This window comes from Phalacrocorax aristotelis, chromosome 4 (assembly GCF_949628215.1).
Source record: "Phalacrocorax aristotelis chromosome 4, bGulAri2.1, whole genome shotgun sequence".
NCBI classification, from domain to species: Eukaryota; Metazoa; Chordata; class Aves; order Suliformes; family Phalacrocoracidae; genus Phalacrocorax; species Phalacrocorax aristotelis.
Window position 1 is genome coordinate 13,862,409 of NC_134279.1, and position 18,694 is coordinate 13,881,102.

General features: G+C 55.2%; 1 long non-coding RNA gene across 5 annotated transcripts; it reads right to left on the reverse strand.

Annotated features, from left to right (window-relative positions):
- Positions 1 to 13,032: 13,032 nt before the first annotated feature.
- Positions 13,033 to 18,308, reverse strand: LOC142056083 (uncharacterized). 5 transcript variants are annotated; one of them, XR_012660209.1, is made up of 3 exons: positions 18,186 to 18,308; positions 14,669 to 15,851; positions 13,033 to 13,378 (listed from the first exon to the last, which is right to left on the reverse strand). It is a non-coding gene; the product is annotated as an uncharacterized LOC142056083 (long non-coding RNA). The 5 variants fall into 5 exon arrangements; XR_012660211.1 differs by lacking the exon at positions 18,186 to 18,308 and adding an exon at positions 17,135 to 17,216 and having other exon boundaries at positions 14,669 to 15,848; XR_012660210.1 differs by lacking the exon at positions 18,186 to 18,308 and adding an exon at positions 17,135 to 17,216.
- Positions 18,309 to 18,694: the final 386 nt, after the last annotated feature.

Consider the following 18,694-nt stretch of genomic DNA (forward strand, 5'->3'; position numbering starts at 1 on the left):
TGGAGAGGACAAGGGGTAATGGACACAAGTTGCTCTTGGGGAGATTCCAATTGGACATGGGAGGGAAATTTTTCACAGTGAGGACAGTCACCATTGGAATAATCTCCCCAAGGAAGTGGCTGACTTGACCACATTGGACACCTTCAAGAGTCATCTGGACAGGGTGCTGGGCCATCTTGTCTAGACTGTGCTCTTCCTAGAAAGGTTGGACTAGATGATCCCTGAGGTCCCTTCCAACCTGGAATTCTGTGATTCTGTGATCTTATTTTATATTGCAGTAGATGATAGAATAAGCAACCATGCATTTGCAAAGGAGACAAAGCATAATGATAAGGTGGTAGAAGTGTATTTAGAACATACATTTTGAGGATGCAATGCAAAATAACTTTCTTTGCTCCGTTTCCTTCTCCTCTTGTGCTGCTGCTCCAAGAATTAGTGTATGAATTGTTAACTAGCAGCAAATAATTTTGAGAATTCCTGGCCTGGGAGGTTTATATGCTTAACTTTCTAGTTAAGCATATACCAAGATTCAGGTTCACATTTCAACCAAACTTTCTATCCCCTCAGTTTTCTAACCCCATCCTACAGTCCATTTTGGAAAGGGGAGTCACGGGAATAGCAAAATAGTAAGATTATTGTGGGCAAAGTTTTTTATTCTATAAAGTAATAAAGCCAACTGAGCGAGATACTAGCAAAATTTTAAGAATATTATATTCAGTATTTTTCATTAGCATAAACTAAAAGTGCAGAGAGACTAATAATGAAAAATGTCTCAAAAAAAACCCAGTCCAGAAGGTTACAACTTCACCATGCTTACACTGAGGATAACAAGAGAAGAGTTCACTTGTATGGGGCAATAATCCAGAAATCCAGTATCTATATAATTTAAACCAACGTCCAAAGAACAATTTTTGCCTAGAAGAAAGCTACAACTCTTGGGTCTTTATCCAGTTTGCATGGGACTAAGATAAAGCCATAAATAAATGGTTTGGCCTCTAGCCTTTACAAGATGCCAGCAATGGCTCCCAAACAATAAGAAATACTTCAGTTCTTTTTTGCAGCATACTTGTTGGGAGCAGAAATACAAATTCAGCATCAGAGAGCACGTGAAGACTTACCACATGCTGCAATTACCACCAACTGAGAAAAAAAAGAAAGGTGAAGAACAGGAAACCACATGTTGCAATTGTAGTGTGTACCTTTAGGGTTCCGTAGCAACTTCTTCAGGTGTCTTCTCCTCCACAGAAACTGGAAATGGAGACAAAACACCAATGAGAGACATTGGAAACAACTCACTCAACAACAAATAGTCGAGTAACTTGTTTCCTTTAGTCCAAAGGATCCTTTGAACTAAAGGGATACAATTTACAAAGACATATTACACATACAGACACTTCTCCTTTTAGCTTTTTAATGCTTATTGTAAAAGAATTTAGAGGCCAAACTTCTAAACTCCTTTGAAAATCTCCACAATGATGATGTTAACACACATCATCTTTGCATTTAATTATATTTTTCAACTTCAATAGGAATATAAGATTGTTTATACCTTCATTGAAATGCTGTAATGTTCATAAATACCAGTATCTATATTTTTCTTTACAGCAATGCAATTTAAGAAAATTATATCTTTCAAATTAAGTCAGATGTTAAAAAAAAAGTGTGTTACATCACATGCAGCACAAGGGAGAATTTCTTGTTCTTAATGAACTTTACACCTAGCCCCTTAGCAGGGCACTGAGCTCAAAACACCCCCATGGTCCAACTTAGCAATACCTACTTCTACTGCATGGCATATAATTTAAAAATTAAATTTTCTGCTGACAGTATGATGCCAAACACAGTCATTGCCAGCAGCCACATTGCATCACTCGATTTCTGCATGCTCTTGCAGATAGTTCAGTGCAAACAGCCATTAGTGCTTTTCAGAGACAAAACATTTCAGACCCAGCTGTACTCTTGCACCTTCTGAAGTTTGCCCTGACTCCTCAGCATCAACGTCCTGGCTCCTTGAGGATATGTCAGAAAACTCTTGAGCTGCTGAGGCCACTCCTTCCTTGACACTCTCTAAGATTTCCCCACAGGCGGAAGAAGCTGCAACACCCAAGACTTTGCTCACAGTTTCTATGAATCAAATTAGAGAGATAATTGTCCTGTCTTTCCGTTCACTGGCATGAATAAGGGTGAGCAATCAAGGCTCACAAAACATGAGGTACCTGCCTAACATACACATTTGAAGTAACTGAAGACAACAGGATTTACCAGATGATTAAATTTTATCACACAAATAAAAGTTTGCAAGTGGAATTCCAGGGAAAGTCTGACTCTGGGGCAGAAAACTATAAACATGAACCATTTTCATGTCTTTTGACAAAGGTAAGTATTCTCTAACACATATATTCTCTTGCAGATGCCCTCATTTTATTTCCATCAAACTACTACTGATGTGCAAGATACTAAAGGTAAAGCTTCCATGGAAATAATCCTAGTCTGATCAACACCATAAGACATTACATATGCTCTCCACAATACCTTGCAAAGATGGCATGAGTAGCTTTAATGTAGAATGATCCTAACATCAGGCTGAATATTCAGGCCACAAATCCAGCGTAGCATGATTGCCAGCTAGACATTTTTTCAATATTCCTTAAGGATAAAGCAATCTATCTGCATAAAAAGTCTGTAATAGGTCTTTATACAGATAACCACTGCAGGGATACTGAACACATCGCCCAGCAGTTACATGTTAAATTTTACTTGAGTAAATTCTCTCTTATCATGTTCTGCTAACCTTCCTGTTGGAGGCCTCCATCATCACATGCCTTAACTGCTCAGCAGGATAAGGTTTGCAGGGACTTTGTTGTTACAAATTGTGTCCTATACTAAGCTATGTGTATATTAAATTCATCTAATTAAACAGCTTCATTAGAAGCTCAATAAATGCAGTAAATAGGCATTTCAAAAAGCTAGCATCCCATGCCTTTTTCCAAATATCAGCTTGCAGTTATTTAAGTGCAGCATATTCTGAACATCAACTGTTTTGCTTTATTTTGCAGAATACTGACTGCATTTTGAGGGAGCAACAGAACAAAAAAATCAGGAATTGCTACCTTTGTCTTTACAGGGAACAGCTATGCAATAAAAATAGTACATTTGAAATTCAGAACTTTAGATATTTTATAGATAGCATCACTTGATGTAATGCAATACATTTGCTATGTTAACAAGCTGCTGGTTTTGAGTTTATAACATCAAACATTCCGTTTATATTACCAAAATCTTCCTCTCTCGCTTAAGTATTTCACCTTGCTAGTTTTTGTTTGCTTCTTGTGATGTTTCAGTGCTTTAAGTTCTTTTGCACTGAGAAGAATAGATTAATAAGCAAGCAGAGGGAGCAACCTCGACTTTTCTGCTTTTTAATAAAACCTGATTTCCTTTGAATGAGAATTGTGTTTATTTGCCACCTACAGGAATACCTGCCTTGAAAACAAACGTTAACACTTGCACCACTCGTACTGAACGGTTTGCCTCTGGTCTGAAGTATTCTTTATGGCTATCAGAAAGGCAATCCATTGCAATAAAATATGGATTCCTCCCAGTGCGTCCATCCACATCACTGCAGAGTAGCTGTCGCTCCCTAAACTGGGGGGGCCTTGTTGCGGCAGGCACTGCATTTTTGAAAACCTCTGTCTGTACATATGAGTAATTGTCCTTGGTTACTCCAGAAAACTCCAGCTGGTGCTTTTATTCAAGTGGCTGTCACATCTATTCCTTGAGCACACCTGGCTGGAGTTTCCTAGGAGCGACCTTCCTGGTGCCATGGCTGAAGTGCTCTTTTCAAGAAGAGAAAGCAGCAGTAGCTGGTGGTCCAAGCATGCTTGCCCACAGCAGTGCCAGACATGGCAGCTTGCACCAGGCCATCATCCATGCCTTAAGGCATTATATCCAGCAAAGGTTCAGACTGGCCCACGAAGATCGTTTCAGCATTGTTTCTTTGGCCTATTGTAACTACAGCAAGCTACCTAAGTGTCTTGGTGCTTTGAGCACCACGAAAATAAGAATCAGTGTATAACCATGGAGGCTATTTTGAGCATTAACCTGACATCTGACATTAATACTGACATCAACGGCGGACGACGACAATGACTACGACGACGACAGTCGATGATGGCAACAGTCAGCAACGACGATGACGGTCCATGACGAAGATGGTCGTTGACGATGGACTACGATGACGACATTTGACGACGACAACAGTCAACAACGGCCGATGACGGTCGACGACGACAACGACGATGATGATGGTCGACGACAGTGACAATTGGTGACAATGGGTGACAATGACGATGACAGGTGACAACTGTCAACGGCGACAACTGTAGAGGACAAGCAATGATGGATGACAACAATGGTTGATGACGGTCGATGAGAATCAACGACAACGACGACGCTCGATGACGACAACGAGGACGATGGCCGCTGCCGCCAATGAACGACAACGTTGTTTGACGACGACAACAACGGTCGACGATGAACGACGACAACGACGACAATGAAAACAGTTGATGACAACGGTTGACAATGACGACGGTCAATGACTACGATGACGATGGTCGACGACGACGACGATGACAAGAACAGTCGAGGAAGACGGTCGATGATAACGATGAAGGTCAACAACGAGGAAGACGGTTAACGACGATGACAACAACGATCAATGCCGACAATGGTCAACCACGACAATCCACGACGACAGTAAACAATGATGCTGACGCCAACACTCAACAACAATGATGCCGACAACGGCGGTTGAAGATGACGACAACGTTCAACAATAATGGTCGACAGCGACAACAACAATCAAAGACGACAACATTTGATGATGACGACAACGATCGACAACAACGATGACGACGACAATGACAATGACAAAAAAGGTCGAGGACGATGGTCAATGACAATGACAAAAGTCGACCGCAACGACGTCAACTACGAAGGACTACGACGACGACATTCGACGACGACCATCAACGACAACGACGACCATCGATGCCGCCCAATGACGATGACGAAGCCCGATGACGCCCGACGATGCCCCCCGATGACATCGAAGCCCAATGACGACACCCGATGACACCGGTCGTCAACGACGCCGACATCCGTCGACGCTCCAATGCCGACGCCCAACGCAGATGCCCGATGTCAACGACCGATGACGACAACGACTGACAAAGATGATGCCCGACGACGACGATGCCCGACGATGACCATCGATGATGACGACCGTCGACGACGATGTCCGTCGAAGCCCACTGATGACGCTGCCACCCGTCGATGCCGCCGCCGCCCGATGACAATGACTGACAACAACGAACGTCCATCACAACGACGACCATCGATGATGATCAATGACTATGACGACCGTTGATGATGATGACCGTCCATGACGACAACAACCATCATTGAAGACCGTCCACGACGACGACCGTCCACAAAGACGACAACAGTTGACGACGACCGTCCACGAAGACCGACAACAACCGACAGCAACCGACGACAATGACCGACGACCGACGATGATGACCAACGACGACCGACGACGACCAACGACAACGAAGACTGTCCACGAAGACCGACGACGACCAACGATGACCAACGACGACCAATGACGACGACCGACTACGACCAGCGACGACCAACAACGATGACAAAGACCAATGACGACAAGCAACGACCAACGACGATGACCGACAACAACCGTCGATGACCGACGACGATGACGATGACCGACGACGACCGCTGACCGACGACGACCGACGACGATGACGATGACCGCCGACGACCGACGACCACCAACAACCGATGATGACGATGATCAACGAAGACAATCGACGACGACCGACGACGATGACCAACGAAGACAAAGAATGTCCACGAAGACCGACAACGACCGACGACGACCAATGACGAAGACCGTCCACAAAGACCGACGACGACCGACGACTAACGATGACTGACAACAACCGACAACGACCAACGACGACGAAGACCGTCGAAGACAACTGAGGACGACCGACGACGACAGAAGATGACCAATGACGACGACCGACGACCGAAAAGACACTGACGATGACTGACACCGACGACGACTGACAACGACTGACGATGACCGACGACGAAGACCATCCATGAAGACCGACGAAGACCGATGACTTCGAAGACTGTCCATGAAGAGCGACGACGATGAAGACTGTCCACGAAGACCGGCAACCAACGACGAAGTCCGACAACCGACGACGACGACCGATGACGAAGACCGTCCACAAAGACCAACGATGACTGACGACGAAGTCTGACGACCGACGACGACCAACGACGACAAAGACCGACGACGACGACCGACGACGACGACCGACAACGACGAGCGATGACGACAACAATGAAGACCGACGACGACTGACAATGACGACCGACGACAACCGAAAAGACACCGACGATGACGACTGACGATTGACGACGACTGACAATGACTAACGATTGATAATGACCGACGACGATGAAGACTGTCGACGAAGACCAACGACGACCGACGACATCGAAGACCGTTGATGACGACCGACAACGATGACTGACAACGACGACCAACGAAGACGACCGATGACGACCAATGACAACGAAGACCGTCGAAGACGACCGAGGACAACCGACGACGACAGAAGATGACCAATGACGATGACCGACGACTAAAAAGACACTGACGACGACTGACACCGACGACTGATGACGACGACGACTGACAACGACTGACGATGACCGACGACGAAGACCATCCACGAAGACCGACAACGACTGACGACTTCGAAGACTGTCCATGAAGAGCGACGACGACGAAGACTGTCCACGAAGACCAATGACCGACGACGAAGTCCGACGACCGACGACGACGACCAACGACGTAGACCGTCCACAAAGACCAACGATGACTGACGACGAAGTCTAACGACCGACGACGACCAACGACGACAAAGACCGACGACGACGACCGACGACGACCGACAACGACGAGCGATGACGACAACAATGAAGACCAATGACGACGACTGACAATGACGACCGACGACAACCGAAAAGACACCGACGACGATGACTGACGATTGACGACGACTGACAACGACCGACGATTGATGACGACCGACGACGAAGACCGTCGACGAAGACCAACGACGACCGACGACATCGAAGACCGTTGATGACGACCGACGACGATGACTGACGACGACCAACGAAGACTGACGACGACCAACGACGACGAAGACCGTCGACGACGATGACCGTCCACGAAGACCGACGACGACAATGACCGTCCACGAAGACTGACGATGACCGACGACGACCAACGACGACAAAGACCGACAATGACGACGATCAATGACCAACGACGACCGATGGTAACGATGACCTTCCACGAAGACCGACGACGACCGATGACGACCGATGACAAGCAACAACGACAACTGACGACGACGACGGACAACAACGACGATGACGACCGACGACGACTGACGACGACGACCGACAATGACGACGATCAACGACCAATGACGACCAATGGTGACGACGACCGTCCACGAAGACCGTTGACGACCGACGACGACTGACGATGACTGATGACGTCGAAGACCATTGATGTCGACCAACGATGATGACCGACGACGACTGACGACGACGACCGACGACCATTGACCGACGACGGACGACCGACGACGACCGACGACCATGACCATTGATGACCAACAACCGTTGATGACCGACGACCGTCGACGACGACGACCGACGATGACCGACAACCGTCGACGACGACGACCGACGACGACGATGACCGACGATGACCAACGACCGACGACGATGACCAACGACGACGAAGACCGTCGATGACGGATGACGACGATGGACAACGAAGACCGACGATAACCGGCGACGTCAGATGACGGACGACTACTGACGATTGACGATGACGATCGACGAAGACGACCAACGAAGATAAAGAATGTCCACGAAGACCGATGACGACCGACGACGACCAACGACGAAGACCGTCCACGAAGACTGATGACAACCGACGACGACCGACAATGACTGACGACGACCAACGACGTCGAAGACGACCGACGACGACCGAAAAGACGACCGACGACGACTGACGACGACGACCAACGACGATGACCAATGACGACGACCAATGACGACAAAGACTGTGGAAGACGACCGACGATGACCGAAAAGACGACCGACGACGACCAACGAGTGACGACGACCGATGACGATGAAGACCGTCCACGAAGACCGACGACGACCATCGACGACGACCGACGACGACGATCGTCGACGACCACCGAGGACGACCGTCAATGATGGACGACGACAAAGACCGACGACAACCAATGACGAACGACAAGAACCGATGACCGTCGACTGAAGACGACCAATGACGACGACCGAAGATGACAACCGACAACGACGACTGACGACGACCGACGTCTGACGACGACCGAGGACGATGAAGACCGCCCACAAAGACCCACAACGACCAAGGACGACCAATGACGTCGAAGACCGTCAGTGATGACTGACGACGACGACCGACGACTGACGACCGATGACTGACGACGACCAACGACGACAAAGACCGTCAATGAAGACCGACAACGACGACCAACGACTGACGACGACCAACGACGACGACCGACGACGACGACCGACGACGACGAAGACCATCCACAAAGACCAACGATGACCGATGACGACGGATGACGACCAACGACGACAACCAACGACGACGACGGACAACAACGACGGTGACCGACGACGACGACCGACGATGACCGACGACGACCGACGACCGTCCACGAAGACCGTTGACGACCGACGACGACCGACGATGACTGATGACGTCGAAGACCATTGATGTTGACCAACGATGATGACCGACGACGACCGACGACCGTTGACGACGACCGACGACGACCGACAACGACGAAGACCGTCCACGAAGAGCGACGACGACCGACGACGAAGACCGTCCACGAAGACCGACGACGACCGACGACAATGAAGACCATCCACGAAGACCGACGACCGTCGACGACGATGAAGACCATCGAAGACGACCGACGACGACCGACGACTGACGACGATGAAGACCATCGAAGACGACCGATGACGACTGACAACGACCGACGACGACCGAAAAGACACCGACGACGACGACCGACAACGACGACCGACGACGACCGAAAAGACACCGATGACGACGACTGACAACGACGACCGACGACGACCGAAAAGACACCGACGACGACAACTGACAACGACGACCAACGACGACCGATGACAATGAAGACTGTCCACGAAGACCGACGACGACCGACGACAATGACTGACGATGACCAACGAAGATCAACGACGATGACAACCGACAACGACCGTTGACGACGACCGTCGATGACGACCAACGACAACAAAAACTGTCCACAGAGACCGATGACGACCGACGACTAACGATGACTGACGACGACCAACGACGACCAATGACGACGAAGACCGTCGAAGACAACCGAGGACGACCGACGACGACAGAAGATGACCAATGACGACGACCGACGACCGAAAAGACACTGACAATGACTGACACCGATGACTGACGACAACGACGACTGACAACGACTGACGACGACCGACGACGAAGACCATCCACGAAAACCGACAAAGACCGACGACTTCGAAGACTGTCCATGAAGAGCGACAACGACGAAGACTGTCCACAAAGACCGACGATGACTGACAACGAAGTCTGACGACCGACGACGACCGACAACGACCGACAACGACGAGCGATGACGACAACAATGAAGACCAACGACGACGACTGACAATGACGACCGACGACAACCAAAAAGACACCGACGACGATGACCGACGATTGACGACGACTGACAACGACCGACGATTGATGACGACCGACGACGATGAAGACCGTCGACGAAGACCAACGATGACCGACGACATCGAAGACCGACGACGACGACCGACGACGACCAACGACGACGAAGACCATCGACGACGACCGACGACGACCAACGACGACGACGATGACCGTCCACGAAGACCGATGACGACCGACGACGACTGACGACGACAAAGACCGACAATGACGACGATCAATGACCAACGACGACCGATGGTAATGATGACCTTCCACGAAGACCGACGACGACCAACGACGACAACCGACGACGACGACGGACAACAACGACGATGACCGACGACGACCGACGACGACCGACGACGATGACCGACAATGACGACGATCAACGACCAACGACGACCAACGGTGACGACGACCGTCCACGAAGACCGTTGACGACCGACGACGACTGACGACGACTGATGACGTCGAAGACCATTGATGTCGACCAACGATGATGACCGACGACGACCGACGACCATCGACCGATGACGACGACCGATGACCGTCGACGACGACGACCGACGATGACCGACGACCGTCGACAACGACGACCGTCAACGATGACGACCAACGACGACCGTCGACGACGACCAACGACGACGAAGACCATCGACGACAACCAACGACGACCGTCGACGACCGACGACCGTCGACGATGACCAATGACAACGAAGACCGTCAACGACCGACGATGACGGACGACGACGATGGACGACAACGACCGACAATAACCGACGACGTCAGATGACGGACGACTACTGACGATTGACGACGACGATCGACGAAGACGATCAACGACGACCGTCAACAACCGACAACGACCATTGATGACGACGATGACCGACGACGAAGACTGTCCACGAAGAGCGACGACGACCAACAATGATGAAGACTGTCCACGAAGAGCGACGACGACTGCCGATGACCAACGACAACGACCGAGGATGACGACTGACGACCATCGACGACAACCGACGACGACCGACGACGACCGACGACGAAGAGGACCGTCGACGACTGACGATGACCACCGAGGATGAAGACGACCGTCGACGACCGACGACGACGACCGACGAAGATCGACGGCCGACGACGGCCGACGACCGACAAAGATCGACGGCCGACAACAACCGATGACGAAGACCGTCCACGAACACCCACGACGACCAACGACAACTGACGACGACTGACAACGTCGAAGACCGTCGATGACGACGACCGTCGACGACCAACAATGACCGACGACGACCGACGACGACCGTCGACGACCAACGACGACTAACAACGACAAAGACCGACGAAGACGACCGACGAAGGCGACCGACAATGGCAACCGACGACAATGACCGACGACAACATACGACGACTTATGACCGACACCGACGATCAACAACGATGACCGATGACGACCGACGACCGACGACAACATACGACGACTTACAACCGACGACAATCAACGACGATGACCGACGACCGACGACAACATACGACGACTGACGACCGACGATGACATCCAACGATGACGATCAACGACCAACGATGACGAAGACCTTCCACAAAGAGTGATGACAACGGACAATGACGAAGACCGTCGACGATGACCAACGACGACTGACGACGACAGACGACGACGTCGATGACCGTCAACGAGCGAGGACGACGAAGACCGTCAACGACGACCGACGACGAAGACCGTCCACGAAGACCGACGACGTTGAAGACCGTCAATGACGACTGACGACGACGACCAACGATGACGACAACAACAACCGACGACGACAAAGACTGACCAAGTGTCGACGACGATCAACGGTCGACGCGAAGGTCGGCGACGACGGTCGGCGATAACGATGGACGATGGTCGACAACGACGATGACAATGCAACAACGACGACGACGGACGACGACGACGAGAAGGGCGACGATGTGACGGTCAACGACGAAGGCCAACAACAACGACGCGACGATGACACGACGACGACGGACGAGGGCTCTGCGAAGGTTGACGATGTGACGGTCAACGACGATGACAGTAGACATGACGACGACGGACGACGCGATGACGATGTCCGACAGTCATTGACAACGGTCGATGTGACGACGACGGTCAGCGACGGTCAACGCGATGGTTGACAACGACGACGAACGACGTGAGTGATGACGACGATCGACGGTCGACGCGAAGGTCGGCAATAACGACGGATGATGCAAGTGTCGACGACGATGACGGCTAACAACGACGACGCGACGACGACGGACAAGGACTCCGCGAAGGTCGACGATGCGACGGTCAATGACGACAGTCGACGGTCATCGATGACGGACGATGCGACAACGACGGTGGACGCGACGGTCGTCGACGACAGTCGAAGACGATCGACGGTCGACGTGATGGTTGACGCAATGGTCGTCAACGGTCGGAGACAATCGACGGTCGTCGACGACGGTCGGCAATGACGACGGACGACGCAAGTGACAATGAGGACGATGACGGTCGAAGGCAGCGACGGACAACAACGACGGTCGACGACGACAACGACTGCGGCCAACAATGACGGACGATGACAACGTGACGGTCAACGACGACGACGCAATGACGACCTGCCACAATTGGCGACGACGGACGACAGTGACGGTCAATGACAATGACGGTCGACACGATGGTCAGCGACGACCCAACGGTCGGCAACGACAACAAAAACACGACGGTCGGCGACGACAACGGACAACACGAGGGTCAACGAAGATGATGACGGTGGACAACGACGGACGACGTGGCGGCGACGACGCGGCGACGACGCGGCGACAACACGGCAAAGAGGACGGTCGACGAGGACTGTCAACGGCAGTGAGAATGGTCGACGACGACGACGGTCGACGATGACGACAGTCGACGCGACTGTCGAGGCCGACAACGGTAGACGACGACGGCCGACGCGACGGTCAACAACGACGACGGTCGACGTCGATGGCCGACGAGACTGTCGAGGATGACGGTCGACGACGACGGTCGAGGACGACGACGGTCGAGGACGACGGCCGACGCGACTGTCAAGAACAACGACGGTCGACACGACGACAGTCAACGATGACAGTCGATGCCAGACGGCCACGACGGGCTACGATGATGGGCGACGATGACGGCGTGACTGACGACGACAACAATACGACAGCCGACAACGATGACGGCTGACAACGACAACAACATGACAGTCGGCGATGACGCAACGGTCAGCAACGACAACAGATGACGCGAGTTTCGACGATAACTGACGGTCGGCGATGACAACGGTCGATGGTCGACAACGGCCAATGACGATGACGATGGTCGGCGGCGACGGACGACGACAACTGCTGACGACCGACAACAACCAACAACAATCAACAACCAACTACGCGTGACTCACGTGATCTCTGTGACACCATGACCCCATGATTTGCGACCCCCATAACCTGTGACACCTATGACCCCATGACCCCCGCCCCCCTATGTCCTGTGACCCCCATGAACCCATGACCCCATGTCTGCTGACCTCCCATGACCCCTGTGACCCCATGACCCCATGATTCCCATGTCCTGTGACCCTCATGACCTCTGTGATCCCTTGTGACCCCCAACCCCATCACCCCCCGTGACCCCTGATCCCTGCCCTAAGTACTACAACATGCCCATCGTGATGCTGCATTTATCCTTGCCGTACCTGTCCATCGTGACAGCCCATAACCTCTGCTACACCACGCTGCTGCTGCCGGGGGAGGGGCCGCGCGCTTTGGGTGCGGCCACTGGTGGGCTGGGGGTGCTGGGAGGGACTGGGGGGTCACTGAGGGGGACTTGGGGGGCACTGCGAGGGGATGGGAGGGGGCTGGGAGGGGACCGAGGGGGAACAGGGAAGTCACTGGGAGGGGATGGGGGATGAATGGGAGGGACTGGGAGAGGATGGGAAGCAATGGGAGGGGCTGGGAGGGGACCGGTGATGGACTGGGGCCGATGGCAGGGGGCGAGTGGGTCACTGGGAGGGGATGGGAGGATGACTGGGAGGGACTGGGGGGGAATGGGAGGCACTTGGAGGTACTGATGGGGAGACTGGGGAGGGATTTGGGGGGGCACTAGGAGGGGATGGGAGGGGGCTGGGAGGGACCGGAGGGTTCACTGGGAGCAGGTTGGGGAGACTGGGAAGGGATGGGAGGGGACCGGGGGAACTGGGGGGATGGGGAAGTCACTGGGAAGGCATAGGAGGATGACTGGGAGGGACTGAGGGTTCACTGAAGGGGATAAGAGGGGCTGTGTTGGACTGGGAAGGGATGGGGATGATGGAGGGACTGCGAGGGGATAGGAGGAGGCTAGGAGGGACTTGGGGTCACTGGGAGAGAACGGGAGTTCACTGGGAGGGTCACTGACAGGGGATGGGATGGGACAGAGAGTCACTGAGAAGGACTGCATGGGACTGGGAGGGGATGGAGGGATTGGGAGGGACACCAGGAGCCACTGGGGGCAGGAGGGGCCAAGGGCAGGACTGAGTGTACGGGGGGGACTGTAGGGTGTCGCTAGGAGTCTGGCTACCCCTCCCCCTCCTTTACCCCATGACCCCCCGTGATTCCCCCGATACCTCCCAAGCTGGTCCCCGACAACTTCATCCATACCCCGACAGACGATCTCTTCGTCAAGGGCATTGTGTTCTGGGGGCTGCCACCAGGTGTGCTCTGGGGGCTGCTACTGCACCTACTCCGTGGTCTGCTTCCGCTCATCACTTCCGCGCGCCGCAGGTGGAGGAGGGACAGAGGAGCAGGGTAGCGGGCAGGGATAGAAGGCCACGGCTCGCCCCACCCAAGCACCATGGGGGCGGGTTGGGGTCCCCTGGGGGTCCCTGTCATGTGGCTTGAGGGGGGCTTAGGGGATGGGGGGGTCACTGGGGGGATTTGGGGTCCCGAGGGCATGGTCTTGGGGGGGTTGGGGTCCAGAGGCAGGAGTTCGGGGGTCCCTATGGGGCATTAGTGGGTGTTGGGGAGGGTTGGGGTCCTGAGGGCGGTGCTGTGGGGGTCTTTAGGGGGGTTAGGGAGGTCACTGGCAGGGGCTGGGTGGGACCTGGGGGGGATGGGAGAACTGGGGGGGATGGCAGGGGGCTGAAGGGACACTGAGAGGGACTGCGGGGGAATGGGAGGAGACCTGGGGCACTGGGGGGGATGGGGAAGCCACTGGGAGGAGATTGGAGAATGACTGGGAGAGACTGGGTGGAGATGGGAGGCACTGGGAGGGACTAGGAGTTTACTGAAGAGGATAGGAGGCACTGGGTTGGACTGGAAAGGGATGGGGGGGACTGGGAGCGGATGGGAGGAAGCTGGGGGCGAGTGGGAGGGACTGGGGCATCACTGGGAGGCGATAGGAGCGCACTGGGGGAACAGCAGATGGACTGGGAGTGACGGGGGGAGTCACTGAGAAGGGATGGGATGGGACAGTGAGTCACTGAGAAAGACAGTGTGGACTGAGGGAGCATGGTAGGGGCCTGGGGGGGATGGAGGGACTGGGAGAGGCATTGGGTGTACTGGGAGGGACTGAGGGACACCAGGAGCCACAGGGGGTGGAGGAGCTGGGGACAGGATGGGGTGTACTGCGGGGGTGGTTGTGTGGTGTCGCTAGGAGTTCACCAGCCCTCCCCCTCCTTTATCCCATGACCCACTGTGAATCCCCCGTTACCGCCCAGGCTGGTAGCCGATTACTTCATCCGCAACCCGACGGGCGACCTCTTCGTCAAGGGCATCGTGCTCTGCGGATTGCTACGGGGTGTGCTCCACAGGCTGCCGCTACCGTGCCGTGCTCCAGGGGCTGCTACCGTGCGCCACAGGTGGAGAAGAGACAGAAGGGAAGGGGAGGAGGAAGGGGTGGGGATGGGGGCGGAGGAAGGGGTGGGGATGGGGGCGGAGGTAGGTGCGGAGGGAGGGCACACGGCTGGGGGTACGGGGAGCCGGGGCGGAGGTAGGTGCGGAGGGAGGGCACACGGCTGAGGGTGCGGGGAGCTGGGGGCAGGACTGGGTGTACCGGGGGGGGGGGTGTTGTGGGGTGTCGCTAGAAGTCTGGCCACCCCTCCCCCTCCTTTACTCCTCATTTACCCCGTGATCCCCCGTGACTCCCCTGTTACCACCCAGGCTGGTACCTGACACTTCATCTGCACCCTGACAGGCAACCTCTTCATCAAGGGCATTGTGTTCCGGGGGCTGCTACTGGCACGCTCCGGGGGTGGCCACCGTGCCTTGTGCCCAGCTCCGGGGGCCGCTACCGCGCATGCACCACAGGCGGAGAAGGGGCAGAGGGGAAGCAGAGGAGTAAGAGGCAGGGATGGGGGCAGAGGGAGGGGCGGAGGGAGGGGACACTGCTCCCCTGCCGCAGGCACTGTAGGGGCAGGTTGATGTGCCCTGGGGGTACCTGTCAGGTAGCTTGAGGGGGGTTCGGGGGGTGACTAGGAGGATTTGGGTTCCCGATGGCGTGGTTGGGGGAATCTCAAGGGGGTTGGGGTCCAGAGGGGGAAGATGGAGGGTCCCTATGGGGGGTTGGGGGCCCCCATAGGAGCATTTTGAGTCCCGAGAGTAGTGTTGGGGGGTCTCATGGGGGGTTAGGGAGGTCATTGGCAGGGACTGGGTGGGACCTGGGGGGGATGGGAGAACTGGGAGGGGATGGTAAGGGACTCAGGGGTCACTGGGAGGGACTGCGGGGGAATGGGGGGGGACCAGGGGACTCGGGGGGATGGGGAGATCACTGGGAGGTGATGAGAGGATGTCTGGGAGGGACTGTGTCAGACTGGAAAGGGATGGGGGGAGACAGGGGACTGGGAGGGGATGGGAGGAAGCTGGGGGGGACTGAGGGGACTGGCGGGTCACTGGGAGAGGATGGGGCATCACTGGGAGGGAGTGGTAGGGGACTGGGGGAGGGATGGAAGGATTGGGAGGGGCACTGGGTGTACTGGGAGGGACTAAGAGACACCGGGAACCACTGGGGATGGGGGGAGCTGGGGGCAGGACTGGGTGTACTGGCGGGGTGGTTTTTGGGTGTTGCTAGGAGTCGGGCCACCCCTCCCCCTCCTTTACCCCTCCTTTACCCCGTGACTCCCCCGATACCGCCCAGGCTGGTACCCGACACTTCATCTGCACCCCGACAGGCGTCCTCTTCGTCAAGGGCATCGTGCTCCGGGGACTGCTACCGAGCATCCCCTGGGGGCTGTGCTGCGCCGTGCGCCCGACTCCGGGGTGGGGGTGGGGGGGGTGGGCTGCCGCCGCGCGTGCACCCTGCTCCGGGCGGGGTGGGGTGGGGGGCTGCTGCCGCGCGTGTGCCCTGCTCCGGCGGCTGCTGCCGTGCGCGGTAGGTGTATGAGGGACGGAGGGGCAGGGGAGAAGGGAGGAGCGGAGGGAGGGGATTCAGCTCATCCCTCCCCAGGCACTGTAGGGGCAGGTTGGTGTCCCTGTCGGGTTGCTTGAGGGGGCTCAGGGGGAGTGGGAGGGTCACCGAGGGGATTTGGGGTCCGAGGGCATGGTTGGGGGAATCTCGGTGGGGTTTGGGTCCGGAGGGGGGAGATGGAGGGTCTCTATGGAGGGTTGGTGGGTCTTGGGGGGGTCCCCATAGGGGGATTTGGGGTGCTGAGGGTGGTGTTGGGGAGGTCCCTGTAAGGAACTGGGTGAGACTTGGGGGGGATGGGAGAACTGGGGGGGATGGCAGGGGGCTGAGGGGTCACTGTGAGGGACTGGGAGGGACTGAGGGTTCACTGAAGGGGATAGAAGGGACTGGGTTGGACTGGAAAGGGATGGGGGGATGGAGGGACTGGGTGGGGATGGGAGGAGTCTGGGAGGGACTGGGGGTCACTGGGACGGGATGGGAGCGACTGGGGGGATCGCTGAGAGGGGATGGGATGGGATGGGACAGGATGAAGAATCACTGAGAGGGACTGCGTGAACTGAGAGGGGACGGATGAATTGTGAGGGGCACTGGGTGTACTGCGACGGACTGAGGGACACCAGGAGCCACTGGGGGTGCGGGGAGCCAGGGGCAGGACTGGGTGTACTGGGGGGGGTGGTTGTTGGGTGTCGCTAGGGGTCTGGCCACCCTTCCCCCTCCTTTACCCCTCATTTACCCTGTGACCCCCTGTGTCCCCCCCGTTACTGCCCAGGCTGGTACCCGACACTTCATCTGCACCCCGACGGGCGACCTCTTCGTCAAGGGCATCGTGTTCCGGGGGCTGCCGCCGCGCCGTGTGCCAGGCTCTGGGGGTCGCTACCGCGCATGCGCCGGGCTCCGGGGGCCGCTACCGCGCATGCGCCGGGCTCCGGTGGCAGCTACAGCGCGTGCGCCGGGCTCCGGTGGCAGCTACAGCGCGTGCGCCGGGCTCCGGTGGCAGCTACAGCGCGTGCGCCCTGCTCCCCTGGCTGCTACCGCGCATGCGCAGGGTTCTGGGGGCTGCTACGGCACGCCACTGGTAGAGAAGGGAGGGAGGGACGGAGGGAGAGGCGGGGAGGGTCGGGGGCAGGGTACAAAGTTCGCCCTACCCCCAGGCACTCTGGGGGCAGGTTAGGCTTCTCTGTTGGTCCCTGTCGGGTAACATGTGGGGGGGAATATACTGGGGGGATATGGTGTCCCGAGGGTGTGGTTGGTGGGGTCTCGGTGGGATTGGGGTCCAGAAAGGGGAG